This window comes from Bufo bufo, chromosome 5 (assembly GCF_905171765.1).
Source record: "Bufo bufo chromosome 5, aBufBuf1.1, whole genome shotgun sequence".
NCBI lineage: Eukaryota > Metazoa > Chordata > Amphibia > Anura > Bufonidae > Bufo > Bufo bufo.
Window position 1 is genome coordinate 36,134,520 of NC_053393.1, and position 22,892 is coordinate 36,157,411.

Consider the following 22,892-nt stretch of genomic DNA (forward strand, 5'->3'; position numbering starts at 1 on the left):
TTGTTTGGAACTGTGTTTTGATACAGTTAGATGTACTACAACTCACTCTGCACTTTACAATCGGCTGAGTTAATGACTCCTGCCCAATTCTCCAGCCACTAGAGATGAGCGAATTTCTCAAAAATTCGATTCGGCTGGTTCGCCTAATTTTCTGAAAAGATTCGATTCATATTTATTTGTGGCGAATCGTGTTAAAAAACAGCTATTTCCTGGCTGCAGAGAGCCTGTATAGTGGTGTAGAACACTGTGCCTTGTAGTAACACGCATAGGGAGTCTGCTGTGGTAGTGAAATAATACTGTGAGTCCGTATAACATGCAGATGACAGGCGTCGTTCTTAGAATCACTGCACACTTCACTTATTTGGGCAGTCACGGGGCCAAAACTGACCAAATAACTCAAGTGTGAACTCAGCCTTACAGGTCGATGTTAGCTCCAGGTATAAAGAACCATGCAGAGGCCCGAGATCCTACTGTAGCGTGAAAGAGCTCACTCCTTTTACACCGTCGTCAGCTAAATCCACATAGATGTCTACTGAACCTGTTCTATTAAATGCTTATACAAGTCGACCCCCCCTGACAGAGTGGAGAGGGTGTCAGTAGTAAGTTTGTGTTGATGTAACTGATTATTTTGCTCTTCCTCTGATCTGTCAGAACAATAACCCCCAAAAAAACGGATCCTGTCTGTTCAGCATCCGTTTTTACTCTGTCAGATTTTGGTCAGTAATCCATCAGTATTGCTAAAGACAAAAAAAAACAGGAGTGGATCCAAAACAGAGATGACACGTGAATGGAATATTTGCATGTCTTCTGTGTTTTGTACCCACTCCTGCTTTTGGCTACCAAATCATAAGCCAATTCTGATGGGACCATACAGGCCTTACAGCTGCTACACAGACAGAATCCGTTGTGCGTCTCCTTCTTCCTTCCTTCTGACAGATCAGAAGAATGGTCCAATAAATAATGATGTCAACCAGGCCAAAAAGGCAAAATAGTGGCCCAGTCATGGAGTGAGGAGGGTGGGAGAACAGCTTGAGAAGTCGACAGAGTGGCCCAATTACATAGTGTTGAGGTAGCAGCAGCATGAGGAGACCAGAGAGTGGCCCAGCGACATAGTGTTGAGGCGGCAGCAGCATGAGGAAGCCACGGAGTTGCCCAGTGACAGTGTTGAGTTAGTAGCAGCATGAGGACTCCACAGACTGGCAAGGTGACATAGTGTGAAACTGGCAGCAGCAGGAGGAGGCCACAGAGTGGCCCAGTGACATAGTGTTGAGTTAGCAGCAGCATGAGGAGACCATAGAGTGCCAGTGACATGGTGTGGAGGTGGCAGCAGCATGAGGAGACCAAAGAGTGGCACAATGACAGAGTGTGGAGGTGGCAGCAGCAGCATGTGGAGGCCACAGACTGGCAAGGTGGCATAGTGTGGAGGTAGCAGCAGCAGCAGCATGAGGAGGCCGAAGAGTGGCACAATGACAGAGTGTGGAGGTGGCAGCAGCAGCATGTGGAGGCCAAAGAGTGGCACAATGACAGAGTGTGGAGGTGGCAGCAGCAGCATGAGGAGACCACAGAGTGGCCCAGAGACAGAGTTGTAAGTTAACAGCAGCATGAGGAGACCACAGAGTGGCAAGGTGACATAGTGTGGAGGTGGAAGCAGCATGAGGAGACCACAGAGTGGCACAATGACAGAGTATGGAGGTGGCAGCAGCAGCATGTGGCGACCACAGACTGACAAGGTGACATAGTGTGGAGGTGGCTTCATCAGCAGCAGCATGAGGAGACCACAGAGTGGCCCAGAGACAGAGTTGTGAGTTGACAGCAGCATGGGGAGACTACAGAGTTGCCCAGTGACATAGTGTTGAGGTAGCAGCAGCAGGAGGAGACCACAGAGTGGTGAAGTGTCAGCAGCATGAGGAGACCACAGAGTGGCACAATGACAGAGTGTGGAGGTGTCACGGACGTACCGAGACATACACACGTTCCCGCGACAGGTGCCAGGAGATTTGTGAGACTGGCAACACGTGGTTTGATCTGACATGTTTTCCTTTTGCATCAAGTGACGTCTGTGTTGTTTCTGGTGCTTGCCACACCTTCTTTCCCCAGGTGTGGCTATTGTGGTCATTTAATCTTCTCTATTTATTGTTGTTACTCCCACTATGCTATGCGGTTTATAGCTTCTGTTGGACTTGTGGTTAGCTTGTGTTTGGTTCTCGGCTGAGTTCCTGTTGCAACCAAAGCTTCATTGAAGATAAGTGTTTCCTTTCCCTTTTGTATTTTGTTTATATATATGTGTGTGTTGCCTTTCCCTGTTGTTTATCATTAGGCCTGAGGGAGACTCCTGTTCGTCCTTCCCTTTGAAGGAACAGGTAGACTCAGTCCTGGCATTAGTTCCAGGGTCCTATAGGGCGAGATAGGATTCTAGGTATCCGGTGTATGAACTTGCCTACCTTTGGGGCCTGTTTATACTTGTAGTCCGATAGGACTGGAGTTAGGGTTTCCTCTAGGAGGTGTCCATCTTCCTTCCCTAGTTTCCAGGCCTAATTCCAGTATCCCCTTTACCTCCTATGCTCGGTATGGTGTTTTCCTCCCACACACGAGCGTGACAGGAGGTGGCAGAAACAGCATGAAGTTGCCACAGACTGGCAAGGTGACGTAGTGTGGAGGTGGCAGCAGCATGAGGAGACCACAAAGTGGCACAATGACATAGTGTGGAAGTGGCAGCAGCATGAGGAGACCACAAAGTGGCACAATGACAGAGTATGGAGGTGGCAGCAGCAGCATGTGGAGACCACAGACTGACAAGGTGACATAATGTGGAGGTGGCCGCATCAGCAGCAGCATGAGGAGACCACAGAGTGGCACAATGACAGAGTGTGGAGGTGGCATCAGCAGCATGAAGATACCACAGACTGGCCCAGAGACAGAGTTGTGAGTTGGCAGCAGTATAAGGAGATCACAGAGTTGCACAATGACATAGTGTGGAGGTGGCAACAGCAGCATGAGGAGACGAGTGATGAGGTGGCAGCAGCATCAGGAGACCACAGAGTGACCTGGTGACAGAGTGGGGAGGTGGGTGGCAATAACCGTAATCGCTGATGATGATGGGTGTAAGAAGGAGCACTTGGCATCAGATGTGTGGCATCAGGAGGGTGGCAGCATCAGAATAGTAGCTGAGGCGGGTAGCCAGAAAAAACTGGCTACCTGTCAAGGTTTGGGTGAGGCAGCATAGATGATCTAATCTTAAGCATCAGGCATTGGTGGGTGGAAATCCTGGCTGATCCATGCCTGATTCATCTTGACAAAAGGTCAGTCTCTCCACATTTTGGGTGGACAGGCGAGTTCTCCTTGGGGTAACTATGGCCCCCGCCGCATTAAACTCCAGCTCTGATGCCACACTACTGGCCTGGCAGGACAGCTTTTCCAGGGCAAGTTGCAGCCACCAATCCAGTTTGGCTGCTCAGTAGTCCAGCGGATCTTCAATGTGGGGTGGCAGGGTGCTGTCCAAGTATGCCTCCACCTGTTGGTTCAGGTTCTGCTCCATATCTAACTGCTGCTGCTGGTGAGTAGTTTCTTGACTAGGCGGGTGAAGAAAGCTGCTCATCAGCAACTCTAGACTCAAGCTGCTGCAGATGAAGCTGGTACTGCGCCTATCCCCCACCCAGAGGTGCACCACCAATGAGGCCAGGTGAGGCGATCGCCACAGGTAGCACCAGGTAGGGGCAAGAGAGGGGCAGCGGAAGAGCCATGGCCCATGAGCGCTTTCATTGTGGAATAGAAGTTAGGTTAAGAAATTGGCTTTGGGGGGAGGCGTCATTTCAGTTTTTCGTCTCAGACAGCAGAAAGGCTAGGTGTATCCCTGCCCCCACCCCACCACAGCAGCCATGGCAGTGTAAAGTGAGCGCAAAGGGCCCCCCGGTCAGACCTGCAAGAGGATGGATTATGGCGCAGATAGGTACTGGCCAACTGACTACATAGGATGTTTCGATAGTAGTTCAGTTTGTCCTCCCTCTCAGCAGGTGTAAAAAAGGCCCCCATTTTGGACCGGTAACGAGGGTCTAACATGGTGGAGAGCCAGTAGTCATCCATCTGCCGAATGGTGACAATTCGCCTGTCACTACGCAAGCAACTGAGCATGCATTGGGCCATTTCCGCAAGTGACTCGGAGGGACTGCCTGCCTCCATCTCCACTGCATTCTGCTACGGTGTGTCTGAGTCATCTGCCTCCTCTTCCTCATCTCCCTCTTGCTCCTCCGACTGCTCCTGCTCCTCCTATCCTGTCACCTGTGTAGAAAAACCACCCATTTCGCTACACATTGCTTGTGCTCCAATGTCCTCCTCCTCCAGTTCAGCCCCCACAGGGCTCATGTGGCCGTGAGATGTAGGTGCCACGTCTCCAGTCCCCTGACCAGCCAGATTTACCAGCATCTGTTCCAGGACATGAAGCAGTGGAATGATGTTGTTCATCCCGTAGTCTTGGCGACTGCCAAATAAAGTGGCCTCCTCAAAGGGCACGAGCAAATGGCAGGTGTCACGTATGAGCTGCCGCTGCAGCTCAAGGAGGGTGTGCTTTGCGCTGTACGAGTGGCTTAAGTGCATGTGCAATGAGCAGGACCGTGGTACGGTTACACGGACGCCAAATTATGCAGTGGGTCCGAACAATTGGAGTCACAAACAAAAGTCTATCGTTTTTGTTCGTGACTCCAATTGCAGCGTGCGCAGGGTACAGTCTCAGGGCCCTTTAAGGTGTTGCAACTCACGCACCAGTTTAGGAATGCCAGAGTGGTAAAATGTCTCTGTGTAGTATTAGGTATAGTGTCAACGGTGTCTCCTACCTTGGTACGGCTGGACTCCTGGATCCTGGCTCACTTGCAATAAAATAAGTGTTGCTAGTAGGAGTAATTGAGGAACTTGGTAGCAATGAATGAGATCCAGACTTGGAATATAATTCAACTTGTCTTTACTGGAGGCAGCTTTAATCCACATGAGATACAGCAATAGTCTTGGGTCCCAGCAGGTATTGGCAATATGTGGCAGGGATTACTATCTCTTCTGTTTCTATCATATGCCTGGAGAATATGGCAGGAATCTATATCTTCTGCTCTGTCTATCTTCTGCTGTGTATGGGACTGACTAGCTGAGGAGGAATTTAGCTTCTCCTGGTCTCTGGATGGTACTCACAGTTACGCTCACAGGGTATGATTCTTCCTGGAGTTCTGGAGGTGGCTGCTTGCTTGTCACCAGTTGAGGCTGAAGGGCTCAGACTGGGAATGGTGATCTTTGGTCTCAGCCGAGACACGATCCTGGGTTGGGATCCCTAGAACTGGGAGCTCCTACCAGCACAGCCTTCCCCTAGCCGGGGTGGCTGGCACACTAACACTAACTTCCTTCCCCACCCATGAGGCAGGAAGTGGGAACATTCCACACCTCCTCAAAGAGGGGGGAGCTAAACTGGAATGTACTATTCCAGTCTAGAAATGCTAAACTGTCACTAAGGCCCTGCTGAACACATTGCTGCCACCTGCTGGTGTACATGGAAATTACAGCAAATTACATGTAACAGGCTTAGAATATGCACATTTGTGAGAATGTGATGTTAAATTACACAGGATGACAATGCAGATACACTTAACAGGTTGTAGCGGGGTAAAAGAGTTTAGTAACATAACTCTGGGATGTTACACATGCAAAGTTTCCTGGCCATTTTTAGGATGTCTTGCAGATGGGTGGAAGATTCGAGGAAACGCTTGACAACCAGATTGAACACGTGCGCCATGCAGGGCACAAGGCTCACCCCTCCTTGACCCAGCGGCGACACCATATTCTTCCCGTTGTTGGTCACCATGGTTCCAATTTTGAGTTGTAGCGGAGAAAGCCAGAATTTTATTTCTTGATGAAGGACGCAGAGCAGTTCCTCCCCTGTGTGACTGTTCGCCTAGGCAAACTAGGTGCAGAACAGCGTGACACTGCTGGTGGGGCACTGTGAATTGTCCCTGCAGTGGAGGCTGAGGAGGCAGAGGCGGACATTGTCGCAGGACCAACGGCGTGAGAACGTGGAGGCGGAAGCAGCGTCACCTGGCCAAGTTGGTGGCTTTGATGGGCAGGAACCACATTTACCAAGTGGATCGTAAAGGACATATATTGTCCTTGACCGTAGTTACAGCTCCACATGTCAGCGCTGCAGTGCACTTTGGCAGACACCGACAGGCTTAAGGATTGGCCCACCTTCTGTTCTACATATTTGTGCAGGGCTGCTACTGCCTTTTTGGCAAATAAATTACAGCTTGGGACTCTCCACAAGCCATTAGTTCTCTGAAAGGTGCAGAGTCCACCACTTGGAAAGGGAGGGACTGCAGCACCAGCAACTTGGACAGGAGCACATTCAGCTTCTGCGCCGTTGGATGAGTGCACGCATACTGTTGTCTCTTGAAAATTGCTTCGGCAAACGATTGCTGATGGAATGACTGATGAGGAGTAGGAGGGCGAGCAGCAAGAGCATCAGGACCAGCAGATGATGGGAAGGACAGACAGCTCTCTTCAGCTGAGGTGGTGGAGCCTTGACTGCCTGAAATCGGGTGCGTGCCACTAGTGTTAGGCGAGCATGCTTGGCCAAATATCACTTGTGCTCGAGTCTGTGAATTTAAATCTAATTTAGTCTCTATTTCTGAAAGGTTTCTGGCAGGATTCAAACTCACAACCTTCCACATTATAGCCAAGAATGTTAACCACTACACTATAGAGCTGCATGGCCAATTTTCAAAAACGAAAATAAAAATGAAAATATGAGACTTCTGCTTTATAGGAATACTTACTAGTAGTAAGTATTCCTATACAGCAGAAGTCTCTTTTTTTTTTATTTTTTTTTTAAGTAACTGGCCATGCAGCTCTATAGTGTAGTAGTTAACATTCTGGGCTGTAATGTAGCAGGTTGTGAGTTCGAATCTTGTCAGAAGCTTTTCATAAATAGAGGCTAAATTACATTTATATATTTTATATTTTTTTAGTAATTGTAAAAAATGTGTAGTTACTAAAAAAATAAATAAATATATATATACACTGCTCAAAAAAATAAAGGGAACACAAAAATAACACATCCTAGATCTGAATTAATTAAATATTCTTCTGAAATACTTTGTTCTTTACATAGTTGAATGTGCTGACAACAAAATCACACAAAAAAAAAAAATGGAAATCAAATTTTTTAACCCGTGGAGGTCTGGATTTGGAGTCACCCTCAAAATTAAAGTGGAAAAGCACACTACAGGCTGATCCAACTTTGATGTAATGTCCTTAAAACAAGTCAAAATGAGGCTCAGTAGTGTGTGTGGCCTCCACGTGCCTGTATGACCTCCCTACAACGCCTGTGCATGCTCCTGATGAGGTGGCGGACGGTCTCCTGAGGGATCTCCTCCCAGAACTGGACTAAAGCATCTGCCAACTCCTGGACAGTCTGTGGTGCAACGTGACGTTGGTGGATAGAGCGAGACGTGATGTCCCAGATGTGCTCAATTGGATTCAGGTCTGGGGAACGGGCGGGCCAGTCCATAGCATCAATGCCTTCGTCTTGCAGGAACTTCTGACACACTCCAGCCACATGAGGTCTAGCATTGTCTTGCATTAGGAGGAACCCAGGGCCAACCGCACCAGCATATGGTCTCACAAGGGGTCTGAGGATCTCATCTCGGTACCTAATGGCAGTCAGGCTACCTCTGGCGAGCACATGGAGGGCCGAACGAGAGATGCCACCCCACACCATTACTGACCTAATGCCAAACCGGTCATGCTGGAGGATGTTGCAGGCAGCAGAACGTTCTCCACGGCGTCTCCAGACTCTGTCACGTCTGTCACATGTGCTCAGTGTGAACCTGCTTTCATCTGTGAAGAGCACAGGGCGCCAGTGGCGAATTTGCCAATCTTGGTGTTTTCTGGCAAATGCCAAACGTCCTGCACGGTGTTGGGCTGTAAGCACAACCCCCACCTGTGGACGTCGGGCCCTCATATCACCCTCATGGAGTCTGTTTCTGACCGTTTGAGCAGACACATGCAAATTTGTGGCCTGCTGGAGATCATTTTGCAGGGCTCTGGCAGTGCTCCTCCTGTTCCTCCTTGCACAAAGGCGGAGGTAGTGGTCCTGCTGCTGGGTTGTTGCCCTCCTACGGCCTCCTCCACGTCTCCTGATGTACTGGCCTGTCTCCTGGTAGCGCCTCCATGCTCTGGACACTACGCTGACAGACACAGCAAACCTTCTTGCCACAGCTCGCATTGATGTGCCATCCTGGATAAGCTGCTCTACCTGAGCCACTTGTGTGGGTTGTAGACTCCGTCTCATGCTACCACTAGAGTGAAAGCACCGGCAGCATTCAAAAGTGACCAAAACATCAGCCAGGAAGCATAGGAACTGAGAAGTGGTCAGGTCACCACCTGCAGAACCACTCCTTTATTGGGGGTGTCTTGCTAATTGCCTATAATTTCCACCTGTTGTCTATCCCATTTGCACAACATCATGTGAAATTTATTGTCACTCAGTGTTGCTTCCTAAGTGGACAGTTTGATTTCACAGACGTGTGATTGACTTGGAGTTACATTGTGTTGTTTAAGTGTTCCCTTTATTTTTTTGAGCAGTGTATATATATATATATATATATATATACAGTACAGACCAAAAGTTTGGACACACCTTCTCATTCAAAGAGATTTCTTTATTTTCATGACTATGAAAATTGTAGATTCACACTGAAGGCATCAAAACTCTAAATTAACACATGTGGAATTATATACATAACAAACAAGTGTGAAACAACTGAAAATATGTAATATTCTAGGTTCTTCAAAGTAGCCACCTTTTGCTTTGATTACTGCTTTGCACACTCTTGGCATTCTCTTGATGAGCTTCAAGAGGTAGTCCCCTGAAATGGTTTTCACTTCACAGGTGTGCCCTGTCAGGTTTAATAAGTGGGATTTCTTGCCTTATAAATGGGGTTGGGACCATCAGTTGCTTTGAGGAGAAGTCAGGTGGATACACAGCTGATAGTCCTACTGAATAGACTGTTAGAATTTGTATTATGGCAAGAAAAAAGCAGCTAAGTAAAGAAAAACGAGTGGCCATCATTACTTTAAGAAATGAAGGTCAGTCAGTCAGCCGAAAAATTGGGAAAACTTTGAAAGTAAGGGCTATTTGACCATGAAGAAGAGTGATGGGGTGCTGCGCCAGATGACCTGGCCTCCACAGTCACCAGACCTGAACCCAATCGAGATGGTTTGGGGTGAGCTGGACCGCAGAGTGAAGGCATAAGGGCCAACAAGTGCTAAGCATCTCTGGGAACTCCTTCAAGACTGTTGGAAGACCATTTCAGGGGACTACCTCTTGAAGCTCATCAAGAGAATGCCAAGAGTGTGCAAAGCAGTAATCAAAGCAAAAGGTGGCTACTTTGAAGAACCTAGAATATGACATATTTTCAGTTGTTTCACACTTGTTTGTTATGTATATAATTCCACATGTGTTAATTCATAGTTTTGATGCCTTCATAGTCATGAAAATAAAGAAAACTCTTTGAATGAGAAGGTGAGTCCAAACTTTTGGTCTGTACTGTATATATTTATATTTAATCATACTTCTGATATATATGAATGCATAATATTATATAATTACATAAATTTTAATATATATTATATTGTAAATATATAATAATATATGTAAATATATTATGGCTAAAAACTTATATACAGTATATGTTGAAATTAAATTTAGCCTCTATTTCTGATGGGATTCAAACTCACAACCTTCTACATTACAGTGCAGAATATTAACCACTACACTATAGAGCTGCATGGCCAGTTACTAAAAAAAAAGTATTCCTATACAGCAGAAGTCTCTTTCTTTCTTTTTTTTTCTTTCTTTTTTTTTTTTTAAGTAACAGGCCATGCAGCTCTATAGTGTAGTGGTTAATGTTCTTGGCTGTAATGTAAAAGGTTGTGAGTTTGAATCCCCAAGCATTCACTCCATATATGGACATAGCTATATATGGAGACAGAGCAAGGACTTCTAAGCCGAACTAGAGTCCCGACACCCTCCTCTCTTCAGAGCAGGGGGTGCCTGGTTTAATGCTCAGGTTCTCTCATTGACTTCCATTGTGCTCGGTGCTCTGTAAAGCACCCGAGCATTAGGAAGTGTTCTACTCGAGCACTTTGGTGCTCGACCAACACTACGTGCCACTTGGTGATGCAGTGGTTGCTGCAGAAGGCTGGACCACCCCATTGGAGCCACGGTTCTCCCAGGCCATTTTATGGTGATGCTGCATATGCTGATGCACGGTCGTGGTGCCAACATTGGCACCTTGGCCATGCTTCACCTTCTGCCCACAGATTTGGCAAATGGCCATGTTCACCTCCTCTGGCGGCTTAACAAAAAACTGCCATACCATGGAGTATGTGATTTTACCCCCAACGCTCCACACTGACTGACTGATACCGCCGCTGCCTCTGTGAACCCCTGCACCACTACTTTCCAGGCAGGTAGGCTCCTGCGAAGCAGGTGGCCTACCCTGGGCATGTTTGGCTCCCGACCTCCCACTGCAGCCACCCTGCTGACTCCCGGCCACGCTACCTACTTGCTGGCTCCACCGCTGCCTCACGTACAGGCTGCCACCCTCTTCTCCCGATGATGATGAAGCCACTTCGCCACCCACCTCCCAATTGCGATCGGCTGACATCTCGCAACACCAGCTCCCACGCCACTCTCCTTATCACTACTTTCCTGCCTACTGGAGGAAGCGGCCGATGTCTCCTCCAGATCTTGGCTGGGCAGTAGCTGCTGACTGTCCTCTAGTAGCTCGTCCTCGCTGTATAGTGGAGCTGAACCCACAGCATATAATACTTCTCTGGCTGAGGGAACAGAAAAGGACAGAGGCAGGTTGAGGACAGGTGATGTCACGGACGTTCCCACGACAGGTGGCAGGAGATCAGTGAGACTGGTAACACGTGGTTTGATCTGACATGTTTTCCGTTTGGATCAAATTACTTCTCTGTTGTTTCTGGTGCTTGCCGCACCTTCTTTCCCCTATTGGACCCTGTTCTGCTTCAATAATGTGGAATAATTCCCCCTATCCTTTCACTACCCTTCTAATCATCTTTCCCTGAACTTCTTTTCAGCAAAACAAAAGTTTTCAAGTCTTTCCTAGTACTGTCCCTAGCGCCTGCTGACGTCTCTCCCTGCACTAAGTACACTGGCAGAATCCAAGATGGCTGAGGCTATTTATAGGGCTGTGACATCACAGGGGCTGGCTGGCTGCTGATTGGCTGCATGCATGGCATTGTGGGTGATCCCTCGTTCCCAGAGTTCTTTGCTCCATGTCCTAACACGTGCAGCAGCCATTGCGAAGCGTGAGGAAATTCGTATTCGGAGCGAATAAAATTTTTCTTCATCAACTTTGATTTGCTCATATCTACCATCCACTGCACCTACATTTCCTGCCTTGCACCCATACAACACTCAAAACAACTAGGGCACCCAACTATCATCAGGCAGGAGCCCCAACATCAGAGTGTGCCCCGAGTGAAGAAAGTCTGTACCTCCCTATCACTGACCTGGCCCTAGGGAGTATCAGTATGAGGACTGTGATTTGTGTGAATAACTGTTGCAGCTACTACCACTCCCATCCTCTGATCTCTCAGGCTGCAGAAAACCCTTTGGAATTGCCTAAATTTCTGCACTAGTTACTAACAAAATGTGGTCTGAGTGTAATTTAGGTTACAATTATATTCATGCAGTGTATGGAGAAAAAGTGAGTGAACCCTTGCATTTACTAACCTGTAGCTCCTCATTTAGAAGCATCCTAGTAGTTTTTCTATAACTACAAATATGAGTTGCACACTTTTGAGGAGGTGTTTTGGACCAATACTTCCTGCAAATGTGTTTGTGCATCAGTCCTTCTGGGATGCCTTGGGTGCACAGCCCTATTCAGGTCATTCCATAGCATCTTTATAGGGTTAACCCCTTCAAGTCCTGTCTTTAAACATGGCGCCCGCTCGCACGTGCAGTGGGCGCCTCAGCCACCGGATTCGTGCTGTTTAAAACAGCAGACACCCACGGCACATGTATGTGATCAGCCATAAGGCTGATAGCATACATTTCCCTCCTCAGATGCCGTGGTCACATTTGAGAGCAGTCTGAAAGCGGGAGCCGCGCGTTCCTGTAACAGTGTTCCCCGGCTGAGATCGGGGAACCTGTTACACTGATCTAATAGCCGGAAGCCTCAAGCAGGCTATGGAGGCTATTGGCAGCATTGTATTCTTATATTGCAAGGATGCCCAACCTGCGGCCCTTTAGCTGTTGCAAAACTACAACTCCCAGCATGCCCGGACAGCCTACAGCTATCAGCCTACAGCAGTGAATGATGGGAGTTGTAGTTTTACAACAGCTGGAGGGTCGCAGGTTGGGCATCCCTGTTATATTGAAAATGAAGTGTTCAATGATGGCTATATAGCCATCAATGAAGACAATGGACAATCTAATGATCACCAGTTATTGTCAACTAGGGTTACTTAAAAAAAAAAAAGGAAAAAAAAAAAAGTTACTAAAGTTTAAAAAAAAAAAAAAAAAATATATAAAAGTTCAAATCACCCCCCTTTCCTTAAAATAACAATAAAAATACTTAACCAATAAAAAAATAAAGAAATAAACATCATTAGCATCGCCGCGTGTGCGAAAATGCCCATACATTTAAAATATAACAATATTAATGCCATACGGCAAATGGCGTAATGGGAAAAAAAAAAAAAATAGAAACAGCCAATTCGCCATTTTTTGTCACTTCAACTCCCCAAGATTTTTTTTTAATAAAAAGTGATCAAAAAGTCACACACACTTCAAAATGGTATAATTCCACCAATTCCACCCCATTTGAAATCCCCCCCCCGCTTTCCACTACATTGTATGCAACTGTAAATTGTGCATTTAGAAAGTACAACCCTGCAAAAAATAAGACCTTATAAGTCTGTGTGAACTGAACAATAAAAAAGTTAGGACTATGGGAAGGCGGGGTGTGAAAAACAAAAACGCAAAAATGGAAAATCGCAAGGTACTCTAACGGTTATGGTCAAGACTGTGACTTGACCATTCCAAAACACAAATCTCGTTTTTCAGTCATTATTTAGTTATCTTGTGTGATTTGGGTCATTGTCTTGTTGCATCACCCAAAGTCTATGCAGCTTGAGGTCATAGACGTTGCCCTTACATTCTTCTGTAAAATGTTTTCATACTCCTAAGAATTCATTGTTCCTTCAACAATCCCAAGGTGTCCAGGCCCTGATACAGCCCCAAATCATGATGCTCCCACCAACAGTCCCAAACCATGATGCTCCATCCCTAAACCATGATGTTCCCTTCAGCAGCCCCAAACAATAATGCTCCCACCAACAGCCCCAAACCATGATGCTCCATCCTCCATTCCCAAATCATGATGTTCCCTCCACCAGCCCTAAACCATGACCATACTCCCCCCAGCAGCCCAAATCTTGATGTTCCCTCCACCAGCCCTAAACTGTGATGCTCCCACCAGCAGCCCCAAACAATGATGCTCCCTCCACCAGCTTCAAACCATAATGCTCCCTCCATCAGCTCCAAATCATGATGTCCCACCAGCAGCCCCAAACAATGATGCTCTCGCCACCAACCAACCCAAAACCATGTTGCCTCTTTCACCAGCCCCAAATAATGATGCTCCCACCAGCAGCACCAAACAATGATGCTCTCTCCACCAGCCCCAAACCATTATACCCCTTTTACATGCTTCACAGTTGGAATAAGGTCTTGGTTTTGATGTACAGGGTGAACTTCCACTTGTGTCTTATCTGTCTACAGAACATTTTTGCAAAAAACATCGAGGAACCTCTAGGTGGTCTCTGGCAAACTTGAGCTGGGTCACAATATTTTCTTGGAGAACAGTGGCTTCCTTCATGGTGTCCTTCCATGAACGCCATAACACCATTCTTGTTCAGTACTTTTTTGCTAGAGAAGCACTGATTAGTTCTTAGAATTCTGTGCTGGGCCGATGCATTGTTTATATATATGTATTTACTCCTCAGGAGGGCACAGTATTTGAAAATGTTGCAAACACATATTCACAGTCTATTTAGTCAGGGCACAAAAACACAATGGTTATAGTCTCTTAAAAAGAAAAACACACGTATTAGATGCAGTCTCTCAGCAAGGTCACATATACTTGACAGTTACACGTCTGTATTCCAGAGGCACTATAACTGTATTGGTACTCACGTGGAGGCACGGACCTTGCAAATATGTACAATCCCCATTTACAGTTACAATATATGATTCTGAAAGGGGACCTGCCTGGTTCAGGGCCAGTGTTATAGGCCTCAAGTTTCTTAGCTTGGTTAACTCTTTCTGCCGCTCCATGGCCCGGCATACCCTACAGTCTGACACCTCTGTCCAACACTGCACTACTATAGGGAGTCGTACTGTAGTACTTAGCAGGCATTATGGCCTGGTCCTTGCCAGCATTTGAATCTTCGGTAAGCCAGAGGAGGAAGTGCCTGCAAAATAGGAAACCTTGGCTCTTCTGCTGCAAAAGGGAGAAGGAAGATTGCAGGACCTTGCATAGTTGACACTAACCAATCTCTAATCTTTTTTGGGAAGAACAGATTTGCCAGTAACCAGGCTTTATGTGCCTTTCATTTATGGCCAAATCATATGTGAAGCACAAGTTTTATTAGTAATCAATGTTGAAATGCAGGTAATTCCAAAGGGTTCACTTGCTTTTTCTTGCATATCTATCTATCTATCTATCTATCTATCTATCTATCTATCTATCTATCATCTATCTATCTATCTATCTATCTATCTATCTATCTATCTATCTATCTATCATCTATCTATCTATCTATCATCTATCTATCTATCTATCTATCTATCTATCTATCTATCATCTATGTATCTATCTATTATCTATCTATCTATCTATCTATCTATCTATTATCTATCTATCTATCTATCTATCTATCTATCATCTATCTATCTATCTATCTATCTATCTATCTATCATCTATGTATCTATCTATTATCTATCTATCTATCTATCTATCTATCTATCTATCTATTATCTATCTATCTATCTATCTATCTATCTATCTATCTATCTATCTATCTATCATCTATGTATCTATCTATTATCTATCTATCTATCTATCTATCTATCTATCTATTATCTATCTATCATCTATGTATCTATCTATTATCTATGTATTATCTATCTATCTCATATCTATCTATCTATTATCTATCATCTATCTATCTCCTATCTATTATCTATCTCATATCTATATCTATTATCTATCTATCTATCTATCTATCTATCTATCTATCTATCTATCTATTATCTATCTATTATCTATCTATCTATCTATCTATCTATCTATCTATCTATCTATTATCTATCTATCTATCTATCTATCTATCTATCTATCTATCTATCTATCTATCTATTATCTATCTCATATCTATATCTATTATCTCATATCTATCTATCTATTATCTCATATCTATCTATCTATTATCCCATATCTATCTATCTATCTATCTATCTATCTATCTATCTATCTATCTATCTATCGGTCTGCTGTGTCTTCTGTGTTGGGTCGCGGTTTTCTTCCGCACTACTATTGCTGTAATAAATGATTGCGGCGTCATGTAGCTGTTGACCACTAGGTGTCACTGTGGTCTCGCAGCTCCGCGGTTTTATACCACCTTACATTTGGCTTCGCCCAGATGATATTATAATAATTTCTTATTTTTTTAAAAATAGAACAGATAATTACTTCTACATCTTCATCTTAATTAAGAAATTGAGCCCTACTTAATGTGACGGTGGCACATTTTCCGAGGATGAGGTTATTCTTTGTAGGTCAGGTCTTAACTGTTACGATAGGTCTGATCGTTATCCAATTGATTAGTGATTGAAATGTAATTAAGGAGATACGTCCTGACATTTATTCCAAACTTTAAGCAAACGGAGAAGGAAAAGTCATCCTGCGCTCTAATTAAGTGCCCGGTGCCGCGGCAGCATGGCTCCGGAGAAACTCCCATTACAATTTAATTTCAGGTCCATGGCGACTGGAGAAATCAGGGCTACAATAGCGTGAACTTACAGGTCCAAAGCCTGAGGCTGCACTACTGAGACATTCTAATGGGAATTAAATATTGATGACATCCTCTGGATTGGTCACCCATGTCTGATAGGTGGAGGTCAAGGCACCCTCGCCCATCAAATGCTGGAAGGGGCCAAGATGCTTAGGGGAGTGTTGCAGCCTCATCCTCGGCCTGTCATGTGACTCCCATCGCTCACATGGCCTATGTACAGTTCAGTCCCATGCAAGTCAATGGGACTGAACTGCAATACCAAGCACAGCCACTCTACAATGTACGGCGCTGTTCTTGGTAATTTATGAAGAGGCCGCAGGTTCAAACCTCTAATTGTGGGGGTGTTTGATATCAATGACCAAGGATAGGTAAGGGTCCTGTCCAGTCAGTGTTGTCATATGACCATTTATGAATCCAAATCACCTTCCACATCAATATGTACACCTGTCCTGGCTTCAGTAGATTCTGAGTCCAAGAGCTTTGGGCTGGAAACGGCAAGAGGTCATATACTGGAATAGACGTAAGGGGTCATTTGCAGGGGGAAGGAAGTAAAGGAGGTTCTGTGCAGTGCGCAAGGGGTAGGTAAATCAGTGGAGCTGTGGGTCTGGAGGGTTGGTGGAGGGAGTCCACTTGACATGTTATGTGCTATAATAGGAAATGCCGGTATGAAGGGTTAAATAAAGTATATAAGGTAATAATAAGAGATACCTTTTTAATCCTCCTGTATAGGACCCGGGGGAGGGGCAGTGACAACCACTTGAATTTCTTAACAGGAGGAGTAGATTCCATGAAGAAGGACCTCTCGCCTCTCCAGACATGTCTGTTTTTATAAAAGCTTGTATTCCACATGAAATAACAATTTTGGAACATCTTTTCTTATAAAAATGCGATTTGCCGTCCCCCATTTATTCCTCCTGGAAACGTATGACTAAACTGACTACTGGCTGTTACCGGTTAGGGATTGTGTCCCTGCACAATCTGATATTGTCCATCTGGTGCTTGTAGTATCAGACTGTGCAGAAACACCGCTCTGACATGAGGAACACCTAGTGGTCAATTTATTCATTCATTTCTAGGAGGAATAACAGAAAAACAGCATAAGGCCTCATGCGCATGGGACGCAAACAGCAGGTCTGCAATACACGGGCACTGGCCGTGTGCGCCCCGCATCACGGATGCAGAGCCTTTCACTTGAACTGGAACAATTTTTTTTTACGGTGCGGACGGATAACGGACCCATTCAAGTTGAATGGGTCTGGATCCGTCGCGGCTGCCACACGGATGGGGCCCGTGCATTGGGGACCGCAAATTGCGGTTCCACAATGCACGGAACGGATGCACAACGTGCTTTAGAATTGAGGAATACAAGTATTTATCAAAACATATGTGTCAGGAGTGATGACAGGTCCCCTTTAAGTTTTTGAACTCTATTGAATTAAAATTGAATTAAAGGAGTATTCCAGTTATATCATATCCCCTATCCGCAGGAGAAGTATCAGATTAGTGGGGGTGCGACCACTGGGACCCCCAGCAGCAATCATGAGAATGGGGGTCCCAGGGGTCGCACCCCAACTAATCTGATACTTCTCCTGCGGATAGGGGATATGATATAACTGGAATACCCCTTTAATTCAATGTAGTCACTGGAATACCCCTTTAATTCAATATAGACCAATAACTTAAAGGGGTTCTCCGGGAATTAAGAAAATGAAAATTCTTAAATATTACTTTATAATAAATATATTCCCAAATACCTTTCATTATTTATAATGGCTCATGTTGTCTAGGGAGCAATCATCAGGGGAAACAAAATGGCTGCTGTCCTATTAGTACACACAAAACCTGTCCGAATCCCACAGGAGGACAAGTTACTTCACAGCTCTGAGCTAAAGAGCTGCCTCATTCTCCTCTCTGCTCTACCTGTCAGCGGTTATGATCCTGAATACAGCTGATTAGATCTTCAGCTGAATCTCTGTAGGAATGGAGTTCATGAGTAGACATTAAGTACAGAGAGGACGGACAGGACAGACTGTGGGGCCGTGGTAATGGAGACTGAATACAGTGATCCCTCAAGATACAATATTTTTAACATACAATGCCTCAGACTCAGATCCAACCAATCAAGGCCACTTCTCTGGTGAAATAGCTGGATTAGTTGCTAGTTAGTAGTAATGAGCTGCATAGGCAATATTCGTTTTCGCGATATTTCGTGAATTTGTCGCATACATTTTGCGAACTCTAGAATTGATCTCCAGTCATTATTTTCGTGATTGCGCAAATCAGCACTAATGATGCGCATATTTTTTGCGCAATACATGCAACTTCACATTTTATTAGGTCTGAGTAGATATTACTGATTGGTGCACTGAGTATTGTTGTGACATCACAGCACTATGTCTGTAGCATGTATGTATGGACAGCAGAGAAACAGTAATTCCTACCAGACTACCTAACACCCTGCACTGGAACCTATCAGCTACACTATATCACTATCTAACCTACACTGACTATCTCCCACTAACTATCTGTATTATATATATGAGCTAACTATCTAATGTAATGAGTGGAAAGCACAGAGCACAGCAATAACACTGCTCTCTCTCTCAGAACGGCAAAAAACTGCAGAAAATGGCTGCTGGGGAGGTTCTTATATAGTAAGGGGGAGGCAGCTTTCCTATTGGTTGCTAGGGATGTTGCTAAGCTCCGACAAAGACATTGCAGCCTTCTCATTGGCCCACAAGCAAGAAGGGAGGTTACTGATGGAAAAAAATCTAGAATATTCGTGATTACGAATATATATCACTATATTCTACATCTTCGCGAATTCTCGAAGTGCCGATATTCGCAATAAAAAAATTGTGATTAGAATATTCGCGATCAACCTACTAGTTACCAGATGTTCCTGACTATTATATGTAAGGACTTGTTTTTTCTGTCTTAGTTATCTGCCTATTTTTCTTAAATCTTCATTTTCTCTTATCTTGGATGACATTTTGGGGCTGTGGAACAGATTACTCAAGTTACAATGGTTTCAACATACAATGGTCGTCCTGGAACCAATTAATATTGTATCTTGAGTGACCACTGTATAATAGCTGCTGCTCATTATCCACACCCTCCTCTGTACTTCATGTCTCCTCATGAACTCCATTTCTACAGAGATTCAGCTGAAGATCTTATCAGCTGTATTCAGGATCATAATCCCTGACTAGCAGAGAGGAGGATGAGGCAGCTCTTTAGTTCAGTGCTCTGAAGTGACTTGTCCTCCTGTGTGATTAGGACAGGTTCTGTTTGTACTAATAGGACAGCGGCCATTTTATTTCTCCTGATTGCTCCCTAGACAAAACAAGCCAACTAACGAAAGGTATTTGGGAACCCCTTTAAAGCACACTGCTGCTCCATTCATTCTCTATGGCGAGGATCAGCAACCTCCGACACTCCAGCTGCTGTGACACTACAACTCCCAGCATGCACATTTACTCGGCTGTTCTTGTAATTCTCATAGAAGTGAGGGCTCATGCACACGAACGTATTTTCTTTCCGTGTCCATTCCATTTTTTTTTATGACCGCATGTGGAACCATTCATTTCAATGGGTCCGCAAAAAACAAACAAACGGAAGTTACTCCGCGTGCATTTTATTTCCGTATGTCCGTTGCGCAAAATGATAGAACATATCCCATGATTGTCCGCATTACGGACAAGGGTAGGACTGTTCTATTAGGGGCCAGCTGTTCCATTCCGCAACATACAGAATGCACATGGACGTCTACCGTATTTTTTGCGGATCCGTGTTTTGCGGACTGCAACATACATACGGTCGTGTGCATGAGCCCTGAAAGGAGGATTCTGGGAGTTGTAGTTTCTGAACAGCTGGGATGCTGGAGGTTGCTGTTCTCTGGTCTATGGTCAGCTATTTTCCGCTGCAGTGCATTGGAACTGGAACACCCCTTTAATAAATTCGGCTAATGGTTGATCCTAAATAAGCTCCGCCCACTTTCATTTTCAATGTCTGCTTTAGTAAAGAAGCAGCGCCCCCTCTTGTGTGTGATATTGCAGCATCCTCTTGGTTGGGACCGATCTGAAATACCAGGAGTAGCCCCCACACAAGAAGAGCGCTGTTTCCTTTAAGACGACAGCCATGTTTTACAACCCCTTTAAATATCATGTCTTTTCCATGTGTCTCCATGTCATACTGCACGTCTGCTCACCAGCCACCGTCCTAATCATTTCTCCTTCACTTTTCAGTAATGTCATTGTTATTAGGGACAGGGACTCATACTTTGGATCAAGCACCAAGCGAAAATTTAGGTATCGGAACACCCATCGCTGCGCATCTGCATCTGCTGCATGCCTGCATCGTGCTGTGCTATGGGGATGTGTCCTCAATCATTATATTTAAAGAGCCCTTCCCCCTAAAATACGGAAATCATTGTGATCGACGCTCGTCGTCTTCTGTCCAGCCATATTTTATAGATTTATCTATTTCTATTTTTGTGGTGTCACGTGAGGAGCTGCCACTTCTTGCATGCTTCTTGTAATAACAACATCTATTATCATCCCTCTATTATTCCCACTAGAAGTAATTGCCGGCAGTCTGGGTGTTACCAGTTGTGGATGTGTCCCGGCACAGTCTGGCACAATCCAGTCAGCGCTGGAGACTATGCACCCAACTGGTAACACCTAGTAGGACTTCTATTGCATACTGCTGACAATTGCTTCTAGAAGGAATAATTGAGGAACAGCACAAAAAGCTGCTGTTACCTCTCCTGACTTGTCTGTTTTAGTAACGGTGCGTTCCCCATGTAATAGCAATTCTGGATAATCTACTTTCATGATTCTATGTTGTGCCATTCTTTCGTAGAAGTTATGAATGATTTGCAATAAAGATCCAGCTGGGTGTTATCAGTTGGGGGGGGGGCTGTCCTTGCACAATCTGACATTATCCATTCAGTGCTGTGCCAATGCCACACTGTGCAGGGACCCCCCAAATGGTAATACCCATCCAGATCTTTACTGCAAACTGCTGACAATTTATTCATAAACTTCTAGTAGGAATAATGGAGGAATTGAACAACACAGAGTGATAAAAATTGATGCATCAGAATTTTTACTACATGAGGACTGCCAGTAGTTACTAAAACAGACATGTCAGGAGAGGTGACAGGTCCCCTTTAAGGTTGCATCACTGCAGTTCAGGAGTGTGGCATTGCTCCCTCTAGTGGTCACAAATAGAAAGGGGTTTTCCACTGTTTTACATTGATCAGAGTGCAGCATTCACTTGAGCTGCAGTACCAGACACAGCCACACGGGTTAGGACTTCAGGTACTGCAGTGCTCGAGTGAAAGGGTTGGACCCCAAAGACTCTTTGAATAGCCTATCAATGTAAAATCCTATCAGAAAAAAGGCTGAATGGAAGTGGTAAAAGGTTAACAGAAGAGGTCATCATACAGATGTAGCAGAGCTGAGTTTGTCATTGTAGCATGTTTTATATTCCGCCAATGGATCATGGATCATGTTCAGTAGGACTGCTATCACAGTGGGTCAGAAACAAATTTAGCTCTGCTACATCTGTAACTGGTGGCTCTTAATTTTTGGGGGAAGTCCTCTTTAAAGTGGTTGGCGGGTTTTAGAAAATGTGTTTGCATAAAAACAAGAGATATTAACCCTGTAAGTTACATACTAATATACGTCATGTTGTAATAGCACCCCCCTGTGCCGAGATTTAGCATGGACAAGAATGAACCATTCCGATTGACTTTGTGTCACAATCCTTAGCCTTTTTATATGGCTGTTTGCTGTCAGTGAGTGGAGACGTTCTTGTTAACATCCAGATCATGTTTAGCTCACAGCAGGACTCTGCTCTCGTCTCATTTGGTCATGATTAGGAGGATTTTTTATCAGCCTATTGAAGCAGGCAAAAAGGTTTCCATGCACTGACAGAAAGCAGATGTATTATGAAACAGATGCTCCTGGGCCCCCAATGCAAAATCTTTACCAGATCCCCTGCCATCTATCTGCAATTTCCAATGCTGGGGCTCATGCACACCACCGTATGTATTTTGCGGTCCGCAAAACACGGATCCGCAAAAAAAACAAAAAAAAACTAATGACATCCGTGTGACATCCGTGTGTAATAATGCCTGTCCTTGTCCGCAAAACGGACAAGAATAGGACATGTACAATTATTTTGCGGAACGGACATACGGAAACGGAATGCACACGGAGTAACTTCTGTTTTTTTTTTGCGGACCCATTGAAATAAATGGTTCTGCATGCGTTCCGCAAAACAAAAAAACGGAGACCCCTTTAAAAGGAATATCCCACTTTCACAAGAAAGTTATAGATACAATGAGGAGCTATACGCCATTTTTCTCGGTTTCTAGATCTCTGCTTGCAGTCCCTGAATGGAAACTGTCATTGTTTACATCCAATGCAAACCTGTTTTGGGGTTGTGTAATGGATACACAGTTGGACCGCTCTTTACAGTCCAATTGTCTGTGTCTATGATATGACCAAGAGAGTTGGTGGAGGTTCCCATTCAGTGACTGCAAGCAGAGATCCTGAAAGCATAAAGAGTCATCGCAGCAAGCATATTGGAAAATTCTCTTCATTATACAGACAAAAAGCTTGATTTGCGGCACTGCCCCTTTAATAATGTGGTTTATACCGCCCCTGTACAGGGGGCGCTGTGTACACATTCGGTATATTAGGAAGCCTTAGAGCAAACGCATTTCCTAAAGTTTTTC

General features: G+C 44.8%; 1 protein-coding gene across 1 annotated transcript in view; it reads left to right on the plus strand.

Moving 5' to 3' along the window:
* The window catches only part of KCNQ3 (potassium voltage-gated channel subfamily Q member 3), a 245,637-nt gene that overhangs the window by 177,211 nt on the left and 45,534 nt on the right, over positions 1-22,892 (plus strand). The window lies entirely within an intron of this gene.